The sequence below is a fragment of the Pseudoliparis swirei genome, chromosome 10 (genome assembly GCF_029220125.1).
Source record: "Pseudoliparis swirei isolate HS2019 ecotype Mariana Trench chromosome 10, NWPU_hadal_v1, whole genome shotgun sequence".
NCBI lineage: Eukaryota > Metazoa > Chordata > Actinopteri > Perciformes > Liparidae > Pseudoliparis > Pseudoliparis swirei.
In genome coordinates, this window is record NC_079397.1 from 440,627 (window position 1) to 453,935 (window position 13,309).

The window sequence follows — 13,309 nt, forward strand, 5'->3', positions numbered from 1 at the left end:
TTTAGCGTGGTTTATAAATGTCCTGTGCTCCCAACAACGGGGCAGAGAGGAAGCTGTTCTATCCAAGTTAATGATGTTTAAGTATTTTGTGCCTCGGGAAGTTTTTATTCTTGGGGGATTTTAACTGCTGGAGGATGATTTACAGGCAGAAACCACAGGGCACATCAGCTTCACAGCAGGTCCTAGGGCTGGTCCATTCATAGCCTGGTGAGCGTGTGGAGAAAAGGATGCATCGGACTGCGACAGTACACATGGTTACATGTTGGGGAGGAAGAGGATCTCACCTCAGCCAGGTTAGACCCGTGTTATGTTTTAAGCACCATTTATTTTAAAACAGCAGCATTATTCGACTGGTTTACTGATCACTCTTTGGTTTTATGTCATGTTTTTATTAAGACTTTTTGCAAGAGTGCGTATTGGCATTTTATTTCAGTTTTAACTTTCGATGAATTTAGAGAGGTGTTTTATTTTGGAACGTTTTTAGGCTGAGGAGGTGATTTTAATAATCTGGGCGGTGGTGGGACCGTGGTAAGGTAGAATTAAGCTCCTTTGTCAGCACACTTTCCAGCGTCACTAGGACAGTCTGAATCTATAAGAAGGACCTGGAAAAACCTAAAAAGGAATAAGGGTGGGACCCTAAAAAAAGGGTTTTGGGGGGTTCCCCACCAGGGAGATCCCGGGGAGGAAAAATATTTGGAAGGGGGGGGTTTCCCCCCCAAAGGGGGGTTTTAAAAGTTAGGGGGGGGGTACAAGGGGGGGCCCCCGGCCCAAATTTGGGGTCAAGGCCCCCCCGATTCCCCCCGGGGGAACCCCCAATCGGGGGGTTTTTTGGGGACCCAAACTCCTTTTTAAGGCTTCTTTCCTTGGCCTGGAGAAAAAAAAAGGGTGGGCCCCCCAAAGGGGGCCGGGGGTAAAAAAATTTTTTCCCCGGCCGGGGGCCCGGGTGGACCAAGCCAAACCCCCAACGGGGGGGGTTTTATCCCCCCAGCCCTTGGGTATGGGAAGGGTTTTTTCGACGGAAAAGGGTTTTTGGGGGAGCTGCCCAGGTTCCTCGGGAAATTTGGGAAAGGGGGCAGCCCATCCCCCAAGACAAAGGTGTTGCGGGGAATGGGAGGGGCGGGATAAAGGGCCCTTTTGGGCTTTTTAAGTTGGGATTTTGGAGGGTCCGGCCAAGGGCGGGCCCTCGGGTTCCGGGATGCCTCAGGCATCTCCTCGAAAGCCCCCCTTTAAAAATCCCCTTTGGCCTCTTGGTTTGGTTTTACCTGGTTTAGGGGGGGGGAAGGGAATTTTATGGGGCCAATAGGGGCCCGGGGCGGTTTTTTTTAAAGAAAAAATATTAAACCCTTTTAAATCTAGCTGTTTTAGGAACGGCTTTTTCTCAGCAAAAAGGGTTTTAAACCGGGAAAACGGCCCTGGGGTTTTTGGGGAAATTTTGGGTTGCCTGGTTTTCCAAAAGCTAAGGAAAAGGGGTTTTAAAAAATTTGGAAAATTCCTGGGAAAACCGGGGGCTTGGTCCAAAAGTGGGAGGGGGTCCGGAAGGGGGCTTTCCGGGAAAGTCTCCCCTCCCCAGTTCTTTTTAAAGGTTTTGGTTTTCCCTGGTTTTAAAAAAATTTTTATCCCAATGGGACGGTTGTTTTTTAAAAACCCTTGGGCCTTTTAAAATCAAAAGAAAGGGGTTTTTTTTGGGAGGGCTACACGGGTGAACGGGGGCGAACCCCCGGGGGGGGGCGGGCCCTTTGGTTCCCCCCTTTTGGAAGCCGGACGGAAATTTTGGGAATTCCCAAAGGGGGCCCAGAAGAACGGGGGGGTCCGGGTTTTTAGGGGGAAAACCCCGTGGGGGGCTCCCCCTGTTTTTAAAATAAAACCCGGTTTTAAAAATTTTAAGGGGGCTCCCCTTTACGGGGTTGTTTTTAAACCCCTCCCCTTTTTACCAAACCCCAAAAGGATTTGTTTTTTTGGGGGGGCCTTAATTCCAGGGGGGCCTGAACCAAAGGGGGGGCAGGGCCCCCCTGGCCAACCGGGGCCCTTTTGGAAAAAAGTTTTTCAGAATTTTTGGTGGTTTTTAGGGGGGCCCGGACGGGGAGCGACCCCGGCCCCGGGGGTTTCCTGTTTGGGAATGACCCCACCTTTCAAGGGGCTCCTTTTTTACAGGGTGAACCGGGGTTTTGAAAAGGGCCCTCCTCCCCCGTTTTTTTAAGCCAAAGAAAACAGAGCCGGACCCTGCAGCCCCCTTCCCAAACATCTCCCTCAGCCCGGGGCTAGGGGGACTCACCGGCCCCCTGCTAAGAACGAGCCACCCAGAAAACTGCACACTGAACAAAGCAGACAAGAAGACTTTGTATTTTAACCTCGTGAAGAGCATCAACAGGTCCAGACTGTGCAACAGACCGCCCACTGTGTGGTCAGAGAGACTTGGGCATGGAGGCCCTGGCCCGCAGTGGGGGGTCCTATACAAGCCTCCCCTAAAGAAAAGGACCGCTGACCTCCAGTGGCGGATTTTACACGGTGCTGTCGCGTCCAACGCTTTTATTTCGGTAATCAATCCCGCTGTCCTGAGCCAGTCCCCTTTTCTGTGACCTCCGGGAGACTATTTACCATGTTTTTAAGAGTGTAAGAGACTTTTGAGTTTTTTTGTTTTTTAACATTGGTTTTTAGTCTTTTAATTGGTTTTACAGAAAAGGGTTTTTTATCAGGGGAGCTGCCTAAAAAAAAACAGAAAAGAAAAGTGGCAGCTCCTAAATTTTTATCCGGGAAGCAAAAAAAGGCAATTTATTTAACCAGGAAAAAACCCGGGGGGAAAACGGAGGGCGGGGGGAGGGGGCCCGGAAATTTTAACCAAATTTTATTCGGTTTAAAAACAAATGGGTTTTAAAATTTGTTTTAAAGGTTTTTTGGTTTGTGGTGGGGGGGTTTTTAATTTTAAAAACCTGATTTTTTTAAAGGGGGTTTTTTTTTTTTTTTTTTAAGAAAAAAATTTTTTTGTAAAAAGGTTTTAAAAATGTAAATAAAGTGTTTTTTAAAATAAAAAAATTTTGTCTGTCTGTCTGTTTTCTCTCTGTCTTCCGTCTTTCTCAGCCCGTCTTCCTTCTCCCGGGTTCTTAGGGGGGGCCGTTTTCTTTCTTTTGGCTCGAGGAAGCCCTTTCTAGGACCCAAGGGAAAACCCAGGAATCAGGGGTGGACACCCGTCCAAATCCTTTACCGGCCCCCAACTACCTGGAAAAATTTTTCCCGTCCTCCTCAACCCTTTTCCCCCCTTTACCACCTGTTAAACTTCCCCGTTCTCACCCCCGTCCCCTCACCCCTTCCTCCTCCCTTCCCCCCTCACCTTCCTCACCCCACCTGTCCTTTTCCCCACCTTCCCTCACCTTTTTCACCCCACCTTTTTTACCCCTTCCAAAACCCCCCCTTCCTCACCCCTGTTACTACCGTTTTCCTCACCTTTTTTACCTTTCCTCACCTTTACCTGTTTTCACCCCACCTTCCAAACTCACCTGCCTCACCCCCACCTTTCCTACCCCACCTGTTTTTCCCCACCCGTACCACCTGTCCTGAAATCACCCGTTTCCTCACTCACCTTCCTTTTTACCCCACCTTCCATCCCCTCACCTTTCCTTTCCCCTAAATTTCCCGGTGTAACCTTTTCCTTCAAACCCTTTCACCCTTTTTACCCCCCACCCCCCTACCCCCCGCTACCCTACCTTCACCTGGTCAATTCTTTTTTCTTAAAAAAAACCCCCTGATTTTAAGGATCACCGTTGGGTTTTGTTTTTTCTGGTTTCCCTTTTCCAAAATCCTTGGCCCCAAACCCCAACCTCGGACCCGGGAAAAACCCCGTTTTCCCCCAAAAACCCGTCTGGGAAAAAAAAGGGGTCCCCGGTTTTGGCCAAAAAATGTTAATGTCTGTTCCACCGTTTGATGTTTTTACCTTTCAATGTCTGTGCTATGGGTTTATGTCTGTTCTATTCTGTTCTCATGTCTGTTCCACCCTCCTGGCCCCCTGCTGTGGGGAAACCCGGCTGTTTACCCGGGCTGTTTACCTTTTTCAAAAGGCTGTTTCCCCCTGCGGAATTCTTTTCCAAACCTTTTGTCTACCTGTCTTTTCTATTTCTACCCGTCTGTGTCTCACCGGGCTTGTTCCCCGTCTGTTCTAGTCGGGCTCCCGGTGGGTTTGTTGGTTATTTGTGTTCACCTTTGGGGAAAAAAAAGGGGGGGTCTCAGTGGTTTCCCCCCGTCTGTGGCTATGTCTTTTCTACCTGCTGTTCTACCGGGCCAAAACCCGTTCACCCCCTTTGGCTCCCCGGGAAGTCTTTTTCAGTCTTTCAAAAAGGGTGACCTTGTGTGCCCTTTTGGCTAATGTCTGGTTCCCTGGGTCTAACCCGCTGTGCTTGCTTTCTACCCTTTTTCTCCCCGGGCTACCGTTTGGTTTCCCCTTTGTTAGCCCGTTCTTCCCCGTTGTGCCCCCTGGTTCTCCCCGTCTTAAGTTGTTCTCACCTTTTGGCTTGTTTGCCCCCTGTTAAGTCTTTTCTTGTTTTACCCGGGGCCATGCGGCTCCCCGTCGGATGTTTTGTCTTTTCTTATTTTAGTTTTGGCCCCCGTCTTTTTCCCCCTTCTGGTTTAACCCGGTGTCTGTTCCATTTATTTGGCTACCCGTTGGAGTCTGTTCCAACCCGTCTGTGAAACCCTTTTTCTCATTTTTTTAGCGTGTGCCCCCGGTTTTTTACCCTTTGTGGAAAATGTCTGTTCCCCAGTTTTGCTTCCCGTGGGTTAAAGGACCGTCTCACCTGTCGTTGGCCAAGCTTTTACCGTTTTGGTTTTTTGGTGCCAAGGCTTTTCTCACCGTCCTCACCGTTTGTCTCCCCGGGTGTTAGGGTTTTTACCCGGGTTTTGTCTGGGTCTCAAAGGGTTTTGGTTTATCCCTGCTGTGACCCCCTTTTTCTCAAGGGTTTTGGGGCTCCCTGTTTTGGTTAAGGGGTTTTGGGTTTACCCGTCTGGTTATGGGTGTTTCCCCGGGGAAGGCTGTGTTAAGGTTTAAATTTGGTCCAACCGGTGTGGCTCCCGTTTTTTAACCCCTTGGTTATGTCGGGCCACCCTTTCTCAAAAAAGGTCGGTTTTATGGTTTAAAACCTTTGTGCCCCTGCCCGTGCCTCACCCGTCCGTGTGGATGTCATGGTTTAATGGTGTCCATGCGGCCCCCTTTGGTCTAAAACCGTCGGTGGTCCAGTTTTCCTTGTTACCTTTTTTCCACCTTTGGTCTAAAAAGACCGTCGAGGGGTTTCCCCCTTTTGTGCCATTTGGAGGGCTTTTAATTTTCACCGTTTTGGCTCATGTTGGGGTTTTTTAAAACCCGTTGTTTCTCAACCCTTTTGTTAAGGGCCACCTGTTTTTCACCCTCAAGGTCTTGGTTATGGGGGAGGGTTATGGGATTTTGGTCTCCCTTTTGGCCACCCTTTTATGGTGGCTTCTTGCTCAATTTTGTGCCACCCGGGATTTTCTGTGTCTCACCTTTGTGTTTCCCCCCGGGCTCAATTTTCCAAAAAGCCTTTTAACCGCCCCACCGGGGGGGGTCCAAATGTTGGGGTTGTTGTGTTAAAACCTGTCTGTGTCTCACCTGTCTGTGTCTCACCTGTCTGTGTCTCACCTGTCTGTGTCTCACCTGTCTGTGTCTCACCTGTCTGTGTCTCACCTGTCTGTGTCTCACCTGTCTGTGTCTCACCTGTCTGTGTCTCACCTGTCTGTGTCTCACCTGTCTGTGTCTCACCTGTCTGTGTCTCACCTGTCGTGTGTCTCACCTGTCTGTGTCTCACCTGTCTGTGTCTCACCTGTCTGTGTCTCACCTGTCTGTGTCTCACCCGTCTGTGTCTCACCTGTCTGTGTCTCACCTGTCTGTGTCTCACCTGTCTGTGTCTCACCTGTCGTGTGTCTCACCTGTCGTGTGTCTCACCTGTCGTGTGTCTCACCTGTCTGTGTCTCACCTGTCTGTGTCTCACCTGTCTGTGTCTCACCTGTCTCACCTGTCTGTGTCTCACCTGTCTGTGTCTCACCTGTCTCACCTGTCTGTGTCTCACCTGTCTGTGTCTCACCTGTCTGTGTCTCACCTGTCTGTGTCTCACCTGTCTGTGTCTCACCCGTCTGTGTCTCACCCGTCTGTGTCTCACCTGTCTGTGTCTCACCTGTGTCTCACCTGTCGTGTGTCTCACCTGTCTGTGTCTCACCTGTCTGTGTCTCACCTGTCTGTGTCTCACCTGTCTGTGTCTCACCTCTCTGTGTCTCACCTGTGTGTCTCACCTGTCTGTGTCTCTTTTCTCACCTGTCTGTGTCTCACCTGTCGTGTGTCTCTCACCTGTCGTGTCTGTGTTGTCTCACCCGTCGTGTGTCTCACCTGTCTGTGTCTCACCTGTCTGTGTGTCTCACCTGTCTGTGTCTCACCTGTCGTGTGTCTCACCTGTGTGTCTCACCTGTCTGTGTCTCACCTGTCTGTGTCTCACCTGTCGTGTCTCACCTGTCTGTGTCTCACCTGTCTGTGTCTCACCTGTCTGTGTCTCACCTGTCTGTGTGTCTCACCTGTCTGTGTCTCACCTGTCGTGTGTCTCACCTGTCTGTGTCTCTCCTGTGTGTCTCACCTGTCGGTGTCTCACTGTGTCTCACCGGTCTGTGTCTCACCGGTCTGTGTCTCACCTGTCTGTGTCTCACGTGTCTATGTCTCACCTGTCTGTGTCTCACCTGTCTGTGTCTCACCTGTCTGTGTCTCACCTGTCTGTGTCTCACCTGTCTGTGTCTCACCTGTCGTCTCCTGTGTCTCACCTGTCTGTGTCTCACCTGTCTGTGTCTCACCTGTCTGTGTCTCTGTACCTGTATTGTCTCACCTGTCTGTGTCTCACCTGTCTGTGTGTCTCACCTGTCTGTGTCTCACCTGTCTCACCTGTCTGTGTCTCACCTGTCTGTGTCTCACCTGTCTGTGTCTCACCTGTCTGTGTGTCTCACCTGTCTGTGTCTCACCTGTCTGTGTCTCACCTGTCTGTGTCTCACCCGTCTGTGTCTCACCTGTCTGTGTCTCACCTGTCTGTGTCTCACCTGTCTGTGTCTCACCTGTCGTGTCTCACCTGTCTGTGTCTCACCTGTCTGTGTCTCACCTGTCGTGTGTCTCACCTGTCGTGTCTCACCTGTCTGTGTCTTACCTGTCTGTCTCACCTGTCTGCGACTCACCTGTCTGTGTCTCACCTGTCTGTCTCACCTGTGTCTCACCTGTCTGTGTCTCACCTGTCTGTGTCTCACCTGTCTGTGTCTCACCTGTCGTGGTGTCTCACCTGTCTGTGTCTCACCTGTCTGTGTCTCACCTGTCTGTGTCTCACCTGTCTGTGTCTCACCTGTCTGTGTCTCACCTGTCTGTGTCTCACCTGTCTGTGTCTCACCCGTCTGTGTCTCACCTTTCTCACCTGTCTGTGTCTCACCTGTCGTGTGTCTCACCTGTCTGTGTCTCACCTGTCTGTGTCTCACCTGTCTGTGTCTCACCTGTCGTGTGTCTCACCTGTCTGTGTCTCACCTGTCTGTGTCTCACCTGTCTGTGTCTCACCTGTGTGTCTCACCTGTCTGTGTCTCACCTGTCTGTGTCTCACCTGTCTGTGTCTCACCTGTCTGTGTCTCACCTGTCTGTGTCTCACCTGTCGTGTGTCTCACCTGTCTGTCTCACCTGTCTGTGTCTCACCTGTCTGTGTCTCACCTGTCTGTGTCTCACCTGTCTGTGTCTCACCTGTCTGTGTCTCACCTGTCGTGTGTCTCACCTGTCTGTGTCTCACCTGTCGTGTGTCTCACCTGTCTGTGTCTCACCTGTCTGTCTCACCCGTCGTGTGTCTCACCTGTCTGTGTCTCACCTGTCTGTGTCTCACCTGTCTGTGTCTCACCTGTCTGTGTCTCACCTGTCTGTCTCCACTGTGTCTCACCTGTCTGTGTCTCTCACCTGTCTGTGTCTCACCTGTCTGTGTCTCACCTGTCTGTGTCTCACCTGTCTGTGTCTCACCTGTCTGTGTCTCACCTGTCTGTGTCTCACCTGTCTGTGTCTCACCTGTCGTGTGTCTCACCTGTCTGTGTCTCACCTGTCTGTGTCTCACCTGTCTGTGTCTCACCTGTCTGTGTCTCACCTGTCTGTGTCTCACCCGTCTGTGTCTCACCTGTCTGTGTCTCACCTGTCTGTGTCTCACCTGTGTCTGTCTGTGTCTCACCTGTCTGTGTCTCACCTGTCTGTGTCTCACCTGTCTGTGTCTCACCTGTCTGTGTCTCACCTGTCTGTGTCTCACCTGTCTGTGTCTCACCTGTCTGTGTCTCACCCGTCTGTGTCTCACCTGTCTGTGTCTCACCTGTCTGTGTCTCACCTGTCTGTGTCTCACCTGTATGTCTCCACCTGTCTGTCTCACCTGTCTGTGTCTCACCTGTCTGTGTCTCACCTGTCTGTCTCACCTGTCTGTGTCTCACCTGTCTGTGTCTCACCTGTCTGTGTCTCACCTGTCGTGTCTCACCCGTCTGTGTCTCCCGTCTGTGTCTCACCTGTCTGTGTCTCACCTGTCTGTGTCTCACCTGTCTGTGTCTCACCTGTCTGTGTCTCACCTGTCTGTGTCTCACCTGTCTGTCTCATGTCTCACCTGTCTGTGTCTCACCTGTCTGTGTCTCACCTGTCTCACCTGTCTGTGTGTCTCACCTGTCTGTGTCTCACCTCACCTGTCTGTGTCTCACCTGTCTGTGTCTCACCTGTCTGTGTCTCACCTGTCTGTGTCTCACCTGTCTGTGTCTCACCTGTCTGTGTCTCACCTGTCTGTGTCTCACCTGTCTGTGTCTCACCTGTCGTGTGTCTCACCTGTCGTGTGTCTCACCTGTCTGTGTCTCACCTGTCTGTGTCTCACCTGTCTGTGTCTCACCTGTCGTGTGTCTCACCTGTCTGTGTCTCACCTGTCTGTGTCTCACCTGTCGTGTGTCTCACCTGTCTGTGTCTCACCTGTCTGTGTCTCACCTGTCTGTGTCTCACCTGTCTGTGTCTCACCTGTCTGTGTCTCACCTGTCTGTGTCTCACCTGTCTGTGTCTCACCTGTCTGTGTCTCACCTGTCTGTGTCTCACCTGTCTGTGTCTCACCTGTCTGTGTCTCACCTGTCTGTGTCTCACCTGTCTGTGTCTCACCTGTCTGTGTCTCACCTGTCTGTGTCTCACCTGTCTGTGTCTCACCTGTCTGTGTCTCACCTGTCTGTGTCTCACCTGTCTGTGTGTCTCACCTGTCTGTGTCTCACCTGTCGTGTGTCTCACCTGTCTGTGTCTCACCTGTCTGTGTCTCACCTGTCTGTGTCTCACCTGTCTGTGTCTCACCTGTCTGTGTCTCACCTGTCTGTGTCTCACCTGTCTGTGTCTCACCTGTCTGTGTCTCACCTGTCTGTGTCTCACCTGTCGTGTGTCTCACCTGTCTGTGTCTCACCTGTCTGTGTCTCACCTGTCTGTGTCTCACCTGTCTGTGTCTCACCTGTCTGTGTCTCACCTGTCTGTGTCTCACCTGTCTGTGTCTCACCTGTCTGTGTCTCACCTGTCTGTGTCTCACCTGTCTGTCTCACCTGTCTGTGTCTCACCTGTCTGTGTCTCACCTGTCTGTGTCTCACCTGTCTGTGTCTCACCTGTCTGTGTCTCACCTGTCGTGTGTCTCACCTGTCTGTGTCTCACCTGTCTGTGTCTCACCTGTCTGTGTCTCACCTGTCTGTGTCTCACCTGTCTGTGTCTCACCTGTCTGTGTCTCACCTGTCTGTGTCTCACCTGTCTGTGTCTCACCTGTCTGTGTCTCACCTGTCTGTGTCTCACCTGTCTGTCTCACCTGTCTGTGTCTCACCTGTCTGTGTCTCACCTGTCTGTGTCTCACCTGTCTGTGTCTCACCTGTCTGTGTCTCACCTGTCTGTGTCTCACCTGTCTGTGTCTCACCTGTCTGTGTCTCACCTGTCTGTGTCTCACCTGTCTGTGTCTCACCTGTGTCTCACCTGTCTGTGTCTCACCTGTCGTGTCTCACCTGTCTGTGTCTCACCTGTCTGTGTCTCAGCTGTCTGTGTCTCACCTGTCTGTGTCTCACCTGTCTGTGTCTCACCTGTCTGTGTCTCACCTGTCTGTGTCTCACCTGTCTGTGTCTCACCTGTCTGTGTCTCACCTGTCTGTGTCTCACCTGTCTGTGTCTCACCTGTCTGTGTCTCACCTGTCTGTGTCTCACCTGTCTGTGTCTCACCTGTCTGTGTCTCACCTGTCTGTGTCTCATCTGTCTGTGTCTCACCTGTCTGTGTCTCACCTGTCTGTGTCTCACCTGTCTGTGTCTCACCTGTCTGTGTCTCACCTGTCTGTGTCTCACCTGTCTGTGTCTCACCTGTCTGTGTCTCACCTGTCTGTGTCTCACCTGTCTGTGTCTCACCTGTCTGTGTCTCACCTGTCGTGTCTCACCTGTCTGTGTCTCACCTGTCTGTGTCTCACCTGTCTGTGTCTCACCTGTCTGTGTCTCACCTGTCTGTGTCTCACCTGTCTGTGTCTCACCTGTCTGTGTCTCACCTGTCTGTGTCTCACCTGTCGTGTGTCTCACCTGTCTGTGTCTCACCTGTCTGTGTCTCACCTGTCTGTGTCTCACCTGTCTGTGTCTCACCTGTCTGTGTCTCACCTGTCTGTGTCTCACCTGTCTGTGTCTCACCTGTCTGTGTCTCACCTGTCTGTGTCTCACCTGTCTGTGTCTCACCTGTCTGTGTCTCACCTGTCGTGTGTCTCACCTGTCTGTGTCTCACCTGTCTGTGTCTCACCTGTCTGTGTCTCACCTGTCTGTGTCTCACCTGTCTCTGTGTCTCACCTGTCTGTGTCTCACCTGTCTGTGTCTCACCTGTCTGTGTCTCACCTGTCTGTGTCTCACCTGTCTGTGTCTCACCTGTCTGTGTCTCACCTGTCGTGTGTCTCACCTGTCTGTGTCTCACCTGTCTGTGTCTCACCTGTCTGTGTCTCACCTGTCCTGTCTGTGTCTCACCTGTCTGTGTCTCACCTGTCTGTGTCTCACCTGTCTGTGTCTCACCTGTCTGTGTCTCACCTGTCTGTGTCTCACCTGTCTGTGTCTCACCCGTCTGTGTCTCACCTTTCTCACCTGTCTGTGTCTCACCTGTCTGTGTCTCACCTGTCTGTGTCTCACCTGTCTGTCTGTCTCACCTGTCTGTGTCTCACCTGTCTGTGTCTCACCTGTCTGTGTCTCACCTGTCTGTGTCTCACCTGTCTGTGTCTCACCTGTCTGTGTCTCACCTGTCTGTGTCTCACCTGTCTGTGTGTCTCACCTGTCTGTGTCTCACCTGTCTGTGTCTCACCTGTCTGTGTCTCACCTGTCTGTGTCTCACCTGTCGTGTGTCTCACCTGTCTGTGTCTCACCTGTCTGTGTCTCACCTGTCTGTGTCTCACCTGTCTGTGTCTCACCTGTCTGTGTCTCACCCGTGTGTCTCACCTGTCTGTGTCTCACCTGTCTGTGTCTCACCTGTCTGTGTCTCACCTGTCTGTCTCACCTGTCTGTGTCTCACCTGTCTGTGTCTCACCCGTCTGTGTGTCACCCGTCTGTGTCTCACCCGTCTGTGTCTCACCTGTCTGTGTCTCACCTGTGTTGTGTCTCACCTGTCTGTGTCTCACCCGTCTGTGTCTCACCCGTCTGTGTCTCACCTGTCTGTGTCTCACCTGTCTGTGTCTCACCTGTCTGTGTCTCACCTGTCTGTGTCTCACCTGTCTGTGTCTCACCTGTCTGTGTCTCACCTGTCTGTGTCTCACCTGTCTGTGTCTCACCTGTCTGTGTCTCACCTGTCGTGTGTCTCACCTGTCTGTGTCTCACCTGTCTGTGTCTCACCTGTCTGTGTCTCACCTGTCTGTGTCTCACCTGTCTGTGTCTCACCTGTCTGTGTCTCACCCGTCTGTGTCTCACCCGTCTGTGTCTCACCTGTCTGTGTCTCACCTGTCTGTGTCTCACCTGTCTGTGTCTCACCTGTCGTGTGTCTCACCTGTCGTGTGTCTCACCTGTCTGTGTCTCACCTGTCTGTGTCTCACCTGTCTGTGTCTCACCTGTCTGTGTCTCACCTGTCTGTGTCTCACCTGTCGTGTGTCTCACCTGTCTGTGTCTCACCTGTCGTGTGTCTCACCTGTCTGTGTCTCACCTGTCTGTGTCTCACCTGTCTGTGTCTCACCTGTCTGTGTCTCACCTGTCGTGTGTCTCACCTGTCTGTGTCTCACCTGTCTGTGTCTCACCTGTCTGTGTCTCACCTGTCTGTGTCTCACCTGTCTGTGTCTCACCTGTCGTGTGTCTCACCTGTCTGTGTCTCACCTGTCTGTGTCTCACCTGTCTGTGTCTCACCTGTCTGTGTCTCACCTGTCTGTGTCTCCCGTCTGTGTCTCACCTGTCTGTGTCTCACCTGTCTGTGTCTCACCTGTCTGTGTCTCACCTGTCGTGTGTCTCACCTGTCTGTGTCTCACCTGTCTGTGTCTCACCCGTCTGTGTGTCTCACCTGTCTGTCTCACCTGTCTGTGTCTCACCTGTCTGTGTCTCACCTGTCGTGTGTCTCACCTGTCTGTGTCTCACCTGTCTGTGTCTCACCTGTCTGTGTCTCACCTGTCTGTGTCTCACCTGTCTGTGTCTCACCTGTCTGTCTCACTTGTGTGTCTCACCTGTCTGTGTCTCTCCCTGTCTGTCTCACCTGTCGTGTGTCTCACCTGTCTGTGTCTCACCTGTCTGTGTCTCACCTGTCTGTGTCTCACCTGTCTGTGTGTCTCACCTGTCGTGTGTCTCACCTGTCTGTGTCTCACCTGTCTGTCTCACCTGTCTGTGTCTCACCTGTCTGTGTCTCACCTGTCTGTGTCTCACCTGTCTGTGTCTCACCTGTCTGTGTCTCACCTGTCTGTGTCTCACCTGTCTGTGTCTCACCTGTCTGTGTCTCACCTGTCTGTGTCTCACCTGTCTCACCTGTCTGTGTGTCTCACCTGTCTGTGTCTCACCTCACCTGTCTGTGTCTCACCTGTCTGTGTCTCACCTGTCTGTGTCTCACCCGTCTGTGTCTCACCTTTCTCACCTGTCTGTGTCTCACCTGTCTGTGTCTCACCTGTCTGTCTCACCTGTCGTGTGTCTCACCTGTCTGTGTCTCACCTGTCTGTGTCTCACCTGTCTGTGTCTCACCTGTCTGTGTCTCACCTGTCGTGTGTCTCACCTGTCGTGTGTCTCACCTGTCGTGTGTCTCACCTGTCTGTGTCTCACCTGTCGTGTGTCTCACCTGTCGTGTGTCTCACCTGTCTGTGTCTCACCT